The sequence below is a fragment of the Primulina tabacum genome, chromosome 5, assembly GCF_025594145.1.
Source record: "Primulina tabacum isolate GXHZ01 chromosome 5, ASM2559414v2, whole genome shotgun sequence".
In the NCBI taxonomy this organism is placed as follows: domain Eukaryota; kingdom Viridiplantae; phylum Streptophyta; class Magnoliopsida; order Lamiales; family Gesneriaceae; genus Primulina; species Primulina tabacum.
In genome coordinates, this window is record NC_134554.1 from 13365355 (window position 1) to 13379158 (window position 13804).

A 13804-nucleotide genomic window follows, 5' to 3' on the forward strand; every position below is an offset into this window, starting at 1 on the left:
AAGCCCTATACTAAGCAAATGGTGAATATAATGAGGATTGCATTGACGTGACTGTCAATTTTCCAAATTGTAAAACCCTATGCATGACAAACACAAATACCATAAAAAAACAATTCAAAAGAATCAAAATGAGTTTAAATTAATTTTATGTGTAATAATTACTCTTATATACATCAAATGGAGAGAAAAAGAGGAATAAAAATGAAATCAAATCGTTTTTATGTAAAACTAATTACCAATACCCAACCCAAGTTTTAGATCACACTAAAAAAAAGGTGATCATTACTTTACTTCTTTATGTTACAAGTATAGAATAACAATCACAATTGAAGATGAGAATGTGATGGCAATAATAACATTATTTGAAAAAGTTGTAGCGTCTTTTGTTGAATGTTCTATTGAAGATTTTATTCAAATTCATGATCAGGTATAAGATAAAACAAACAAATGATTTTATATCTACATAAATATTGCATCTAACAATAAAAATTTTCAATGCAGAATTTACCAAATAACCCATATAAAGATTCGCTAAATCAACCAAGCTCCAAGCTCCACACATTCTTGTTCAAGTTAGATAATTCATTGGAAAAACGTGATGAAGTGTTAAAAATTGTGGCAGAAGCTATTGAGATACATGTCAATTATCCAACAACAAATGTCAATATCAAGAAACGGAAATCTCGAAAGATTATCAAGCCAACTAAACAAAGCTGTGTACCACCAAAGGTAGAAAAATCAAATGAAATAAATATCAACAAAAACATGAAGATCCATGAAGACGAAGATGAAATAGAGATTCGAGATGAAGAACCAATTGCCGAGTACAAAAAAAAAAGATAAGAAGATAAAAACCGATGGACACAAAAAGATTTCAAGAGGTCTTCAAATCAAAGACAAGAAAATGTGATGATTTCATTTGTAACTAAATAATTAATTATTTATCTATTAAAAGTTATTCTTATTTCAAAAATAATTTAAACACATTTAAATAAAATTATCATAGACAAATTATCTCTATTTCTCAACGTGCAACACACGTGCATTTATCTAGTTAAATAAAATAGATAAAAGATCAGACCTATTGTAAACCTTGGATAGAAAGTAACTAATAAATTCCTTAGGTTACAATTAATTAATAATAATCCTAAATTAAATTTTGGTCCAATCCGTATTTCCACAGAGAAGGCATGCATGCACACCAGCACTAACTTCGGCTCACTACACCCATCCGAGTGGTGGAGCCACATGTGTAAATATCCGGGCTTAGCCCAATTTTGTATAAATTTGAAGTAACGTGATATTAGTTCGGTAGATCAATTTAAAATGTTAAAAGATTCTACAATTTCAAATTCTAATTCGGACAGAACTATATTCCTGCTCTGTCCGAGGACAAATTAATTATTGGATTTCAAACCGACGTAAACTCTGAACTATATATTATAATGTTAAAATTTTCTAATATTTGATAAATGAGATGCTACTTCTAGGGAATGTTGTAAATGGTGTGTGACGATGAGTGACCATCTATTGTCTATGCGACTGAATATTTTAGCAATTTTTATATATAATTATATATAATCATAATGTAATTGTAATAATTATATTTTTCTATGTAATATGTATAATTAAATAATGTTTATGTATAATTTTTTTTATACAATATGATACAATCTAGATAAATTGTAAATAAATACATAAATATAAACTAACAAGATAATTAAGGTAGTGACTGATGGCGATTTGCGGTAGATGGTAACTAATGGTGGAAGACATTTGAAACCAAAACTAAGTACAAAAAGACTGTTAAATGTATTTTTATTATATCTAGAGTTTTTAAAATTGAATAATTTTGTATTGTTTTTAAAATTATTTGACTATGACAATTTGACTAGAATTTTAAAATCATTGACTGCTTCCGTCACCTGCTCGTCCGTCAGATAGTCTCCGACCGCCTCAGACAATAGCGGGATGATCGAAGGCCGCCTACAGTGTTTAGACGGTTTCCTCAATCGCTATTTAGAAAACTATAGTTTTAGAATATTATTTTGTCACTACATATAAGAGTGATATTTATATGTAATTTTGGGATATTAGCATAGGGATTTTTTCAGAATTGTTTAAATCGGGGACGGGCCTGAACAGGGACGTAGCCAGAAAATATTTTGATCCTGGGCTGAATGAATCGATAAACTTCAATCGGGAGTTCCTTCGCCAGCGGTGGTGGTTATGGCAACAAGAGGCAGAACCAATGATGAGGGACAAAATTTGCAGCTTAGGCCCAAAAAATTTTTAGCATGGGCTGGGCTGGAGGGACAAAAATGATGAGGGACAAAATTAACAGCTTAGATCTATTAAATAGTTGTTAATAAAAAAAATTTTAGGTCCAAAAATTTTAACCTGAGCTGGAGGCTCTGTCCGCCTGAAGAAGAGGCTGGACTGGCTCTACTTCCTTGTAAGCTATATTTACGGACTTCAGCTGACATAATGCCTATTTAACTTTTAAAACTCAGTCCGACTATTGTCTGTTTAATTCATTAAACTCTTACTCAGATTGCAGAAAAACTAAAATCAAACTATTTTCACCATGATGAGAGTCTAAAGCGAGTTATGTTGCTGCAGATATCAGAATTTAGGCGAGATGATGGCTCTGGAGAGATATCATGTTGCCTTTTCGCCAAGCTTCATCGAAGGTCTGACCTTAGACGGCCCTGTTGGTCACACTGGTATAGAAATATCCTTTAATGTGTTCCATTAGTCTCATTTCATTGCATCTCATTTTGGCTCTCAATAGTATGATTCAACTTCATGGCCTTTTTCTTTTGGTTATTTTGCAAGACATCACATGGACTATGTAAGATTATCGACGGACAAGCTGTAGATAATAAATCAAAAATGTTTTTTATATATATATATATAACATTTAAATCAAAATATGTACGTTTTTATGAATCGCATTGTGGGGACCCGGACGCTAATCAAGTTCATAATCGTCATTCGGATAATTTAATCAATTAAAATAAACAGGGTCTAAATTTTTTTTTTAAATGCGGAACGTAATGGGATTCAATCTAATATACATATCAGTATTAAAGTACAAGTCTTGTACTATATATACAATCATTCAACTAAGGTTCAACAACTAACTATCAAGTGTTCAAACCCTATTTACAGCAACATCAAAGTCCGTGGTCTCCACTCTAATCATGATCTCTCGTCATCTCCTCGACCCTGATCCTGTCCCACCTATTGTCATGCACACATACAAACACGACAACAACCGGATAATTCCGGTGAGAATATAATCCCAGTATAAATCAACGGACGTACAATCATATAATCAATATAAAGCATGAAGCAGATATCAGATATATATCAAAATCTAAAACATAATTAATGTCAAACTATCAATCATACTCGTGACTCCACGACTCAGACTAGACTCAATCCTAGTCTAGGAATCCCAGTTTCCAGATGTTGGTATTCCTATATCAACTAATAGTAATAGAATAAACTCCGATTCTATCCACGTCGATATAACCAAACATCCAGTGTCTTGACCTATCCGTCACAGACTGTGGCACTATCGCCAATACACTATCTTGTGACATCGTGCAATGTGCCCGTGGCGATCCCACCACTATCAGGCACTTCTGTCACAAGATCACTCGTCTAATACTCGTCTAATACATGCTTCCTATAAATCAATAGAACATCATATAAAATCAAATCAATGCATATAACAACAATAAGTATGTGATTTAGGGAAACTCAAGTATATCCTACTTGAGTCGATCTCCAAATACCACATTGACTTATACCTTTCATTCGTAGTCTCGGTCTGAATAACTAGAAGTTCTGAATTCAAGACTGTCCCTGTAAATCTGAAATGACATATCGAGAATCATAATATCAATACTCCATTCCCAAGTCAATACAGAATCTGATCAGTCTGAATTTAATTCAAATCAACGACATAACGGCACAATCTCAATATCCCCGTCAACACAATATCACCAGATATCAATCACAAATCATAACCCATATATGATACAATCCATAATCAATCAATAATCCAAATCTGTCTGATTTTCAATCGATATAATCAGAAAATCATAACAATTCCATAAAAAATCCGTTCTTCGGTCTGACTTCGATTCTACGATGTCTAACATGTCAAGAACATCATATATGAATTGTATCAAATTCCTACAACATCATATTTTCAAATGATAACAGAACTCAATAAAACTTACGTCCAGTAGTAGCTGTCGATACGAGGATCGCTACACCGTGTCCGGATTTAAATTCTGATAACCGGTTCTCGTACAATAAAATTTCTAAAGAAAAGAAATCTTAAAGATTCTCTGGAGGAATTCTCGATCTTCGTTGCTGAAATTCTGAATTCAATTGACACTTTCACTATTTGCAAATCGGCCCTCCCAATTTTATTTTTTTTTTAAATTCAATTTCAATCCTCCACATTCCAAAATCATAAATTAAATAATCTCGGATTAAAATGATAAAATCTCGGGCCTTATACGCTTCAAGGCTTTGAAAATTATTTTATTGTATAACGTTTTAATTTAATACCCTTAGTGAAATTTTATATAAGTTTGGGTTCCAATGAAAATAAAAAGCGAAAGGATGTAAAAATTCGAAGAGGGCCCGTTGAGATACTTTTGTGACATCATTTAATCTCAATCTGGGGTAAATTTGAAATGGGTAAAGTTCAATTTAGCAACACAAATTACATTTATATTATGAAATTATCAACCCAAATGCTAGTTATTGTTCAAGTCCATATATACAACTCCCAGATATATAATCCAACCGATGTATAACAATTAACACCGCTCAGTCCATGAATAAACACAGGAGCGTAAAGTTTATAAGATAATATGTGATCCAACTATAAACAATCCAACCTAACAGTAGAACCAGACCATGATCGGAAAATATATCTGATACCATATTATTATCAAGAAAATCACACGAAAGTGAAGAAGAATAGGAATGTGAAAAATGGAATATTTCACTGAAGAACGCAATGGATACGCTATCTTGTTTATTGGCGCATTTACAATGGTTAAATGTAACGTACGAATAACTAAATGTTTAATATATTAACACCTACAATAGTTTTTAAATGGGTACACACATTAACAACTAAAATATCAGAATCTAGATTTGTTAAATTTTGTTTTATAAATTATTTTTACTGTCATGTGTATAAATTAAACAGAAATTAACCAAGTCTAATTTAAACGAATTAAGGTATATTTAAATTACATTTGTCTGCCCTATGCTCATTTATACTTGATTACCATTCCAAATTTATCTGAAAACACAAAATCATAAACAAATTAAGCAATATTGGGATGAATTCAATTGTATCCAAACAGTAGACATTGCAAGCTAAGAGACAAAATTAACCACCCCCCCAAAGGAGGGAGAACCTATATAAATTCCCTAAGAATTTTAAATTAACTGCGTCAGCATAAACAGCAGGGCAAAAGCAGAAAATCTTGGAGGTTCATCGGAGTGGCTCCGGATCGTAGAGGTTCTCAAATGGCATTTCAAGCCTCTCCACTCCCTAGTTCCGCCATATACATCCGATTTTGGTTTCATAGCTATTTTCTGCCTTATCTTGTTACCTATCTAGAAAAACTTCCAATCATAATAATTGATAAAATTTAGTCGAGAACTTTCTCACCCGTGGAGAAGAAGTTCCACACCAATGTGCCAATGATGTATAACACGACGGCTACTTTGAACACGTCATCCCAAGAACCTGATGTGATCAAACAATGATAGGCTAGACATAACATCGGGAAGGTTGCGAAGAACAGTGATGCCAAGAAATGTTTATGTTATGCAGGAAAATGAGTATTAGGTTGACTTTTACCTTTTTGGAGTATGTATCCAGTTGCAGCAGTACCAAAGACGCCAGCAAGTACACCAGCTGTGTTAGAAAGTCCCAGCAAAACTCCCTGGAATACAAAGAAGCGTATATCATCATGGAAGTTCATAGAGCCAACATATATCTTTTCATTTCAGATGTCAGATTGTGCAGCAAGAGTAACTTGGCATAGTAGATTTCACCTAGTAATTACTGGGCATTTTTTTCTCATTTTGTCAAAATGTTAGATCCAAGTTTCTGGAAAAATTAATTCCGTTCACTTATAGTATATAAATCAATTTAATGAATCCCACAAGAGTCGCGACATTGGGGGTATTATTGTCATGCAATTCCACAATCTAGGATGGTTCCCAATATACATGAGACCGGACTTGTGGCGAAAGTATTCAGAGTCGGTCTGATATCATTTGGCGCGCATAGGAACAAGACCCACAAGCAAAAAGTGGCACAGTAAACCCAGTGAATAATCACTTGGCATAACCTTGAAAATTTAAGCCAAGTTGACAGATAGGGCTGTTGCCAAGTTGACAAATAGGTTTGTTGTAGTCGATTATAAATGATTCAAATGCATACCAACAATATTACAATGGAAAGATGAGAAATAACTCACAGCATAGCGTGGCCCGATATCTTGGTGATTCGAGTATAGCCCGGACTGAGAGAATGCATCAGATCCCTGTGAAGTTTATGCTATACGTATTCAGCAAAGCAATTCAGACAGAACCATGACAAGTGGTATGCTCAGAAAATAGTTTCGACCTGACTGCAGGCCATGCATAGCACTGCTAAAGCAGGTGTATTCACTTTACTAAGCTGTGTTAGGAAGAAAGCTGGACCTAGAAATCCAATTGATTGCATTATCTGAAAGGATCAAGGTTTTGATTAAAGTCAATCTCTCTGTAACACACAATGGCAATCATCTAAGGTGATATATCTGCAGACTTTTCTTCTGATGTATGTAAGATTGGTTCATGCATAAGAAACAACACAAATGCAGGTTTTCAAGATTCTGATTTTTATTTAAAATACTGTGCTTGCCTTACGAACTGATGTAATGGAAAGGCCTTTGCTCACAAGGGTATCAGCAATCCAACCACCTATATTAGCAAAAACAGCCATGGTTAGCCACGGCAGCACACACAGTAGTCCAGATTCGGTGAGGTTAAACTTCAACACCTGTTCATACAAAAATAAGCACCTGGAAAATATCAGCTTGGTCGCAAGTTTTCTTGGTTTATTAATAAAAAGTCACCAACTAAATTTCCAGCTTACAAGATCTCCGTACAGAAACGGAAAGAGATCGCTGGAACAAAATTTTTGTAAATGAAGATAATCCAAAGCTAACAAACCTGGTTATAGTAGGTAGGCATCCAAGTTAAAAGGATAAATGTTCCCCAATTATGGCAGAAATGGGAGATAATCAGAGCCCAAACTGGTGCTTTTGAAAGAATTTTCTTCCCTGGAATTTTAGAGACAGGTTCCTTGGATAGGCTACCTCCCAAGATCAGTGCTTTTTCTTCTGTACTCAGATGTGGATCTTCTTTTGGTGAGCTATATGCCTGCAATAGGTTAAACCAAATTAAAAAGAAAATGAGTCACAGCAGTAGCAGTTTTACTCACACACTAGGCCAGTGAAAAATACTAACTTTCAAATGTCTCAAGTCTAAGGAAAAAATATATATTTCTAGACATCATCTGACTCTGTCCCATGTGGAAACAAGATAGACCAGTAAAATGAGCTATATACAGCAACTCGAGAAACAATAAGTAAATCTCCTCAAGTTCCAGATTTCTACACAATATAAGTTTGTTCTTAGCAAAATTGTTAAGAAAATAAACAAGCACACGCGTGATGAGATGCACATTTTTTGTTCTCGCGTACAGTTTAAATAGAGGAAAGCAGAGTTAAGTAGCATAGTGAAGAGCCCACATATTTCTTTGTAAAATCCTCTAATCACAAATGGGGTGCTTTTTTGTTACAAAGAGCAAATAAAGGTTCAGGTGTTCAAACATACCACCATTAGTAAAGTCTTACGTGTTGAGAGAATAATTTAACAGAAAGAAGTAAGGCCTTACTTTGCTCAACCACATTGCAAACCAGATGGTTCCAAGAGATCCAAAGGAATAAAATACAGATGGCCACCCAAAGTTGTGGATCAATACAGGCGAGAATGCCAATCCTATCACTGAACCAAGATACATGCCACTGTATACTAGAGCAAGAGATCTGCTCCTCTCAGAGACAGGAATCCATTTACATAACAAATTGTTCATAGCAGGCATAGCAACTCCCTGATTACAGAATACGTATGAGCATAAATGAAAATTCAAAAACACTCAGAAAGAAGGGTGCAAAGTAAGATTTGATTGAATAAATAAAAATTGACTTTGTCGATCACCATGCTTTGTCATATTCAGTGATTTAGTCCGTCTATATCCATGTATGTGAGAAAAACACTGTTCACCCAAACAAATCTCAAAATCAATTAAAAATCTGTTTTGTCATATCAGTATAAAAAGAATTAGCAATGGACAACATATCACTGGAGCGTCATGTTGAAGTAATAACAATCGCTATTATCAAACGAACAACACCTTAATAATAATAGCACCAATATTCAACAGAATATTTTCCGATCAAATTGCTAGCAAGTCAATCAATGAAGGGATGAGATCTCATTCCCACAAATGCCTACCTTGGACAATTGGTACAAGAACTGAAACAGTGTCAGAACTCAGAATGCTCAATGAAATAGAGAAGCCACATCATATCAATCAATAGACTACAAACCAGAAATGAAGGAATCCTTTCACGTTGATGTCAAGTTAATGGAAACCTTACAATATCACAAAACTCGTCTTAGATGAGAAATAGACAGAGAATTCTAATATAGAAGTTTGTTGAATCTTTATAAATTGTTATATGTCATATTTTACTGGTTCAACACCATTCTTGAGAAGGCAGAGTAATATATTGGAATACTCAATGAAACATTAAACTGTTAGTTATGACGACAGAAAAAAGGAATGCAATGCATTTTCTGATCGCGAAGAACTAATGAATAAACCAAAAAATTTGCCAGAGAAGTGCAGAAGCAGCTAACCTCGCCAATTCCCATGAAGGCCCGCATGACAAGCAAGAAGGGAAGCCCAATTCTGGCAGCTAAAGGTGTCAGCATTGTAGCAGTAGACCGCAGTAGACCACCAAACTACTCCAAAACCAAGAACTACCTTCCCACCAAATTTATCAGCCCAAATGCCCCCAACAATCTGCTGGAGTGAATAAAATGGCTGCCTAAGTTGAAGGTATAGCTATACTTCCAATGTCAAAGGAATATAACTGGAACAGCACAACTGTTGGTCTAATTCAGTCTTCTTTCTTCTGGGGATATCTACTCACACAGGTCGTTTTCACATGATGAAACCTCAATAAGTTACTTATTGAAGGTTATTAGCTACTCATACTGCCTTTATGGTTAATATTGTAGCCTTTCATTGAAAGAAGCATAATGGTGTGTGCCGTATTTAGTCAAGATATAACATTAACATAGAAAGCTGTACCGACAATATGAAAAAAATGAAAATTTACAGGGAAAAATACTAGAAACCTTACACGGTCCATATTGCATAAATGCACAAAAGCAAAGCAACACCATCACCAGCGCTTGGGGAAATGCTCCCACCATGGTTTCCCTTCCTCAACTCCTTCAAGAAATACCGCTCCACTTACCCCCTCAGCTGATACAAGGGACTCCAACTCACTTTCTCTTATGTCAAGCTCTTCAGATTTGAAGTCCGCTAGAGTCCTCATCATTGTTGAACGCTTCGACAGCGGCACTTGTCTTTCAGTAAAACCAAAATTTTCAAACTTCCCGGACTGAAAAATTCTATCAGGGATGGCTAAAGAAGGATGACGCCTACTTATTCCACTGATTTTTCTTGTAATAAGGGACGCATAGAACTTTTTCTTTAGTTGGTGGGGAACAAGCACTGAGAGAGACTGATTTGCTTCAGTCTGGAACGATGAGCAAGTTATGAAAATTTCGTCTCTAGAAAGGAATCTGTTTTGAGGTAGGATGCGGGCTAAGCTGAATGAAAATATTTCCTGAGGTGGATACGTCTCGCTGATATTCATATTGTAATTTCCAAAATGTGTAGCATCAATGCTTGATCGTTCTCCAGTTTGATGACCTGCATATGATTCTTCATGAATTACTTGCCCGGTGAGTAAAATAAATAAGAGGATGCTTCTATTGCAATCTAGAAAGAGAAATAAATGAGCAAGCATAAATAGAGCAAATCAATTGGAGATTGATATGTCAAACTAATGACTGCTCGCTCGCATGTGAAGCCTTATGCATGCACATGCTAATGCTATGTATTAATTTTTTCCATGATTGTGCCATATCCTACCTCATTCTCTCTCCGTAGTTGCCAGTCGGTTTTAGACATCGGACGTTGAATATCCTAAATTTCATCATAATTAGATGTGTTGGAAATTTGAATCAAATTTAGAGTTTGAATGAAAATTATGGCTCATGAACGTGGAAATTTTGACTCTCCACAATCTTGAGTTAGCTGTAACTCATTATTGTAGAAATATATTTTGACATTTCACGTTCTTGAGTTAATTGAACACTCTGACTCTTCATATTTTTGAGTTCATTCGAAGATTAATTGAGTTAAATAATCTTGTATAACTTTTGGTGTGCATTTTGGAGCTTATAATAGCGTGTCATTTCTTCATCCCATACACATAAAAATGATTTTTATAAACATTCAAGATCTCTCTCAAGCATTCTCATGCATTTTATATTGTTAGCTTTTCATTTGGCCCCGTTAGATTTCGGTGATAAAGTGAAAGTACATTTTCAGTTCGCCGGTGAAGTTACTTTGTAATAAGTTGCTATAAAATTTTGTCGTATCCTAGTAAATAGTTGTCGATCATGATCCTCGAAGCACCTTCAAAAGAGACAAATCTATTTAAGGAAAATGTACTTCGAACAGGCTTCGGTTTACTTTACTGTTTTCTTATTGTTCTTATACATGCCTCGGTTTATTTTAGTGTTTTCTTGTTGTTCTTGTATAAACGATATTCATATTTTCAATAATATGTTCATTTTCGTTTAGTGCTCAGTCTAGTGCTAAGTCTTTATGAGATTCCTTTCGTTTCCAACTTCGATATTTTAATTATTAGCAATTTGGCTAGATGAATTACGGATCCAGTTGCCGCATCAAATATAAGCATTCTCACAGAAAAACATATCTAAATTACACCATTTTGGCGCAGCTTTCAATGCTCCAATGGGGCTGCGCTAAGCCAAATTTGGCGCAGGGGTCAATTTTTTTTAAAATTTTTTTAATGTATATTTATTATAAATATTTGTATTAAAAATTGTAAATATTATAAAATAATAATATAATATTTATTTTAATAACTAAACATTTAATCCTAAAATTTTTAAAAAATATAATTGTTGATTTTTAAAATATTTATTTATTTATGTTAGTTATTAATATTTAAAAACTAATTCGATTTAATTTTTTTAATGTTTTTTAATTAATATAAAAGACAAAAATGCTCACTATGCATTACGAAATGCTTTAATTGATTATTTGTGAGAGAAATATAGTTGTTCAGATGTTTGAATTTGGATTCATATTAATTTCTAAAAATAAATTATCTACGTAATTTTAATAATGAAGCATTTGTATTAATTCGTATTATAAACATTAGAGTTAATATATATAAGAACCAAATAAATAAATTTAACTATTAATAAAAATAAAATTATAATTATAATACTAATATTAACATTAATTATAATTATATTGGGTTGGAGATGAATGTTATATTTGATGCAAAAATTGCACTGTTAGTCCAAATGAAGAAGCATATACAAGTGAAAATCACAATCGCAGAGGGTGCAAAATTACCAGACGCGATGAAGGAGCCAAAATTCCGGTGCGATATGACGGCGTCGATGGCCATCGCCGAGGCAGAATTTGAAACAGCAGCACTCTAATCTCTACTCCTATTTATATGCTCGAATCCCCAGCTTCAAGTTGAATTCACTCACGATAAAAATTTACAGAATTATGGAGCTCCAATTCTCTCTGATGGGCAACTGCTGTATCTCCCCGTTGAGTGGATAATACATGAGAGGTGGTGTTCAGAAAAATTTCAACTGAGATTGTTTATTTATTTAGTTTTTTCAATAAAAAGCGGGAAAAAAGGCTGAGAAATTGACACGTTTGCCAAGTGAAAAGCCAGTGCCCCATAACGGAATATACCCGTGGTTGCTTGCGGTGCTGCTTTCCAAATTGTAAAATGCATATTTTATTGTAAAAATTTATTTTTGATATTTATTAATTTTTTGGCCTTTACGTGATAATCTCTGTTATGTTCGAATTACAGTGTTACATCATTTCCATAAATAATTAAAATATTTCATTTAAACTTCTCGATATATTAATGTTTATTTGACTGCTATGCTTAATTTAGTATTAGACGTGTTATAATATTTTTAAAATTTTATGTTCTAAATAGTTATAAATCTCTTTTCTTTCACAATTCACCATCACTTTGTAGTCATTAGTTTTGTATTAGCATCGACTTTCAATCCATTTCATCATTGATTTCGAATCGGCGTGAGACTTTATCTCAATTCGACCTCAACTTCATTTCATTTTGATCTTGGATTCAATTTAACTGGTACATACTCATCGTTACACTTAGACACTAATTCAACTTTGCTCTCGACTTTAGCTCAACTCAACATTAACTATCATCTTACATAAATCTAACCATTATACATCAGTTTTAGCTTCGTTTATTTTTTACCCTGACAAATATTTCATACTCATCAATTTAGCCTCAAGATTGATTTAACATCAACGTCTCATCTCATCTTTAATTTTTTGCATCGTCTATACAATGTTATTTATATTTTTTCTCTGAAATAAAATTTTAATTGGGAAAAATCAAGATTCAATGTTTAATTGTAATTCTAAACATATCAGGTCAAACTCAAGACTATATCCTATAATATACATTCCCTAATAAGTTAGGGTTGAAACATTTACACTTCGAAATACATCAATAACAAGCCCAACTTGCATCTCATATATGCATCCAACCCGATGGGATTAAACACGGTCAGAAACTGGTGATCAAGTCTATAAGCTAGCAAAAAAGATTACAAAATAATCAATGTCTAGAGGAGGTTTTTATCCTTTCCTCCTACCAATCCGTTAATTTCTGAAGTCAACATTTTTTCCAGTGCTTAAGCGGAAACGTGCTTTGGCACATGTTCTCATATATATCTTCTAGGCGTATATTATATTTAAAAGTGTAAGGAATGATAAGTGATCGGTTTTTCCTAAACACATTATTTTAGACTAATTTCATAATGAAAATAATGATCCAAGATCCAACTAAGTGTTGATTGAAGATTCTCATTCAGTAAGAAAGTATCAATCCCGAAACAAGGTACGGTGAATGCCAAGAACTTTCACTTGTTAAGAGCTTCAATTGATATATGTCTATCTTAACTGGATCTCAGTATCTTAATTCAACTTTTTATCAGCTCATAAATTCCTCTATTCGTGGTCACATATCGATTAGAAGAATATCGATGCTATAGCAATTGTCCAATAAAAATAAATAAATTATCAATCACACGACATCATAATATATTATATATCATGTTTACAAATATCACATTTATACTTTGCTTATGGTGAGATATGGATTTTATTAAATAGAATGATGGTATTTTTTTCAAGAAAACAAATTGCATATTCGAAGTAAATGTGATTTAAACAGCATTTTAAAAATTATCGAATTGAACATAAAATGGCAATATGTTTTTAGTAAGG

At 33.5% G+C, this 13804-nt stretch overlaps 1 pseudogene; it reads right to left on the minus strand.

Moving 5' to 3' along the window:
• Positions 1 to 5308: 5308 nt before the first annotated feature.
• On the minus strand, positions 5309 to 12129 carry LOC142544143 (ascorbate transporter, chloroplastic-like; annotated as a pseudogene).
• Positions 12130 to 13804: the final 1675 nt, after the last annotated feature.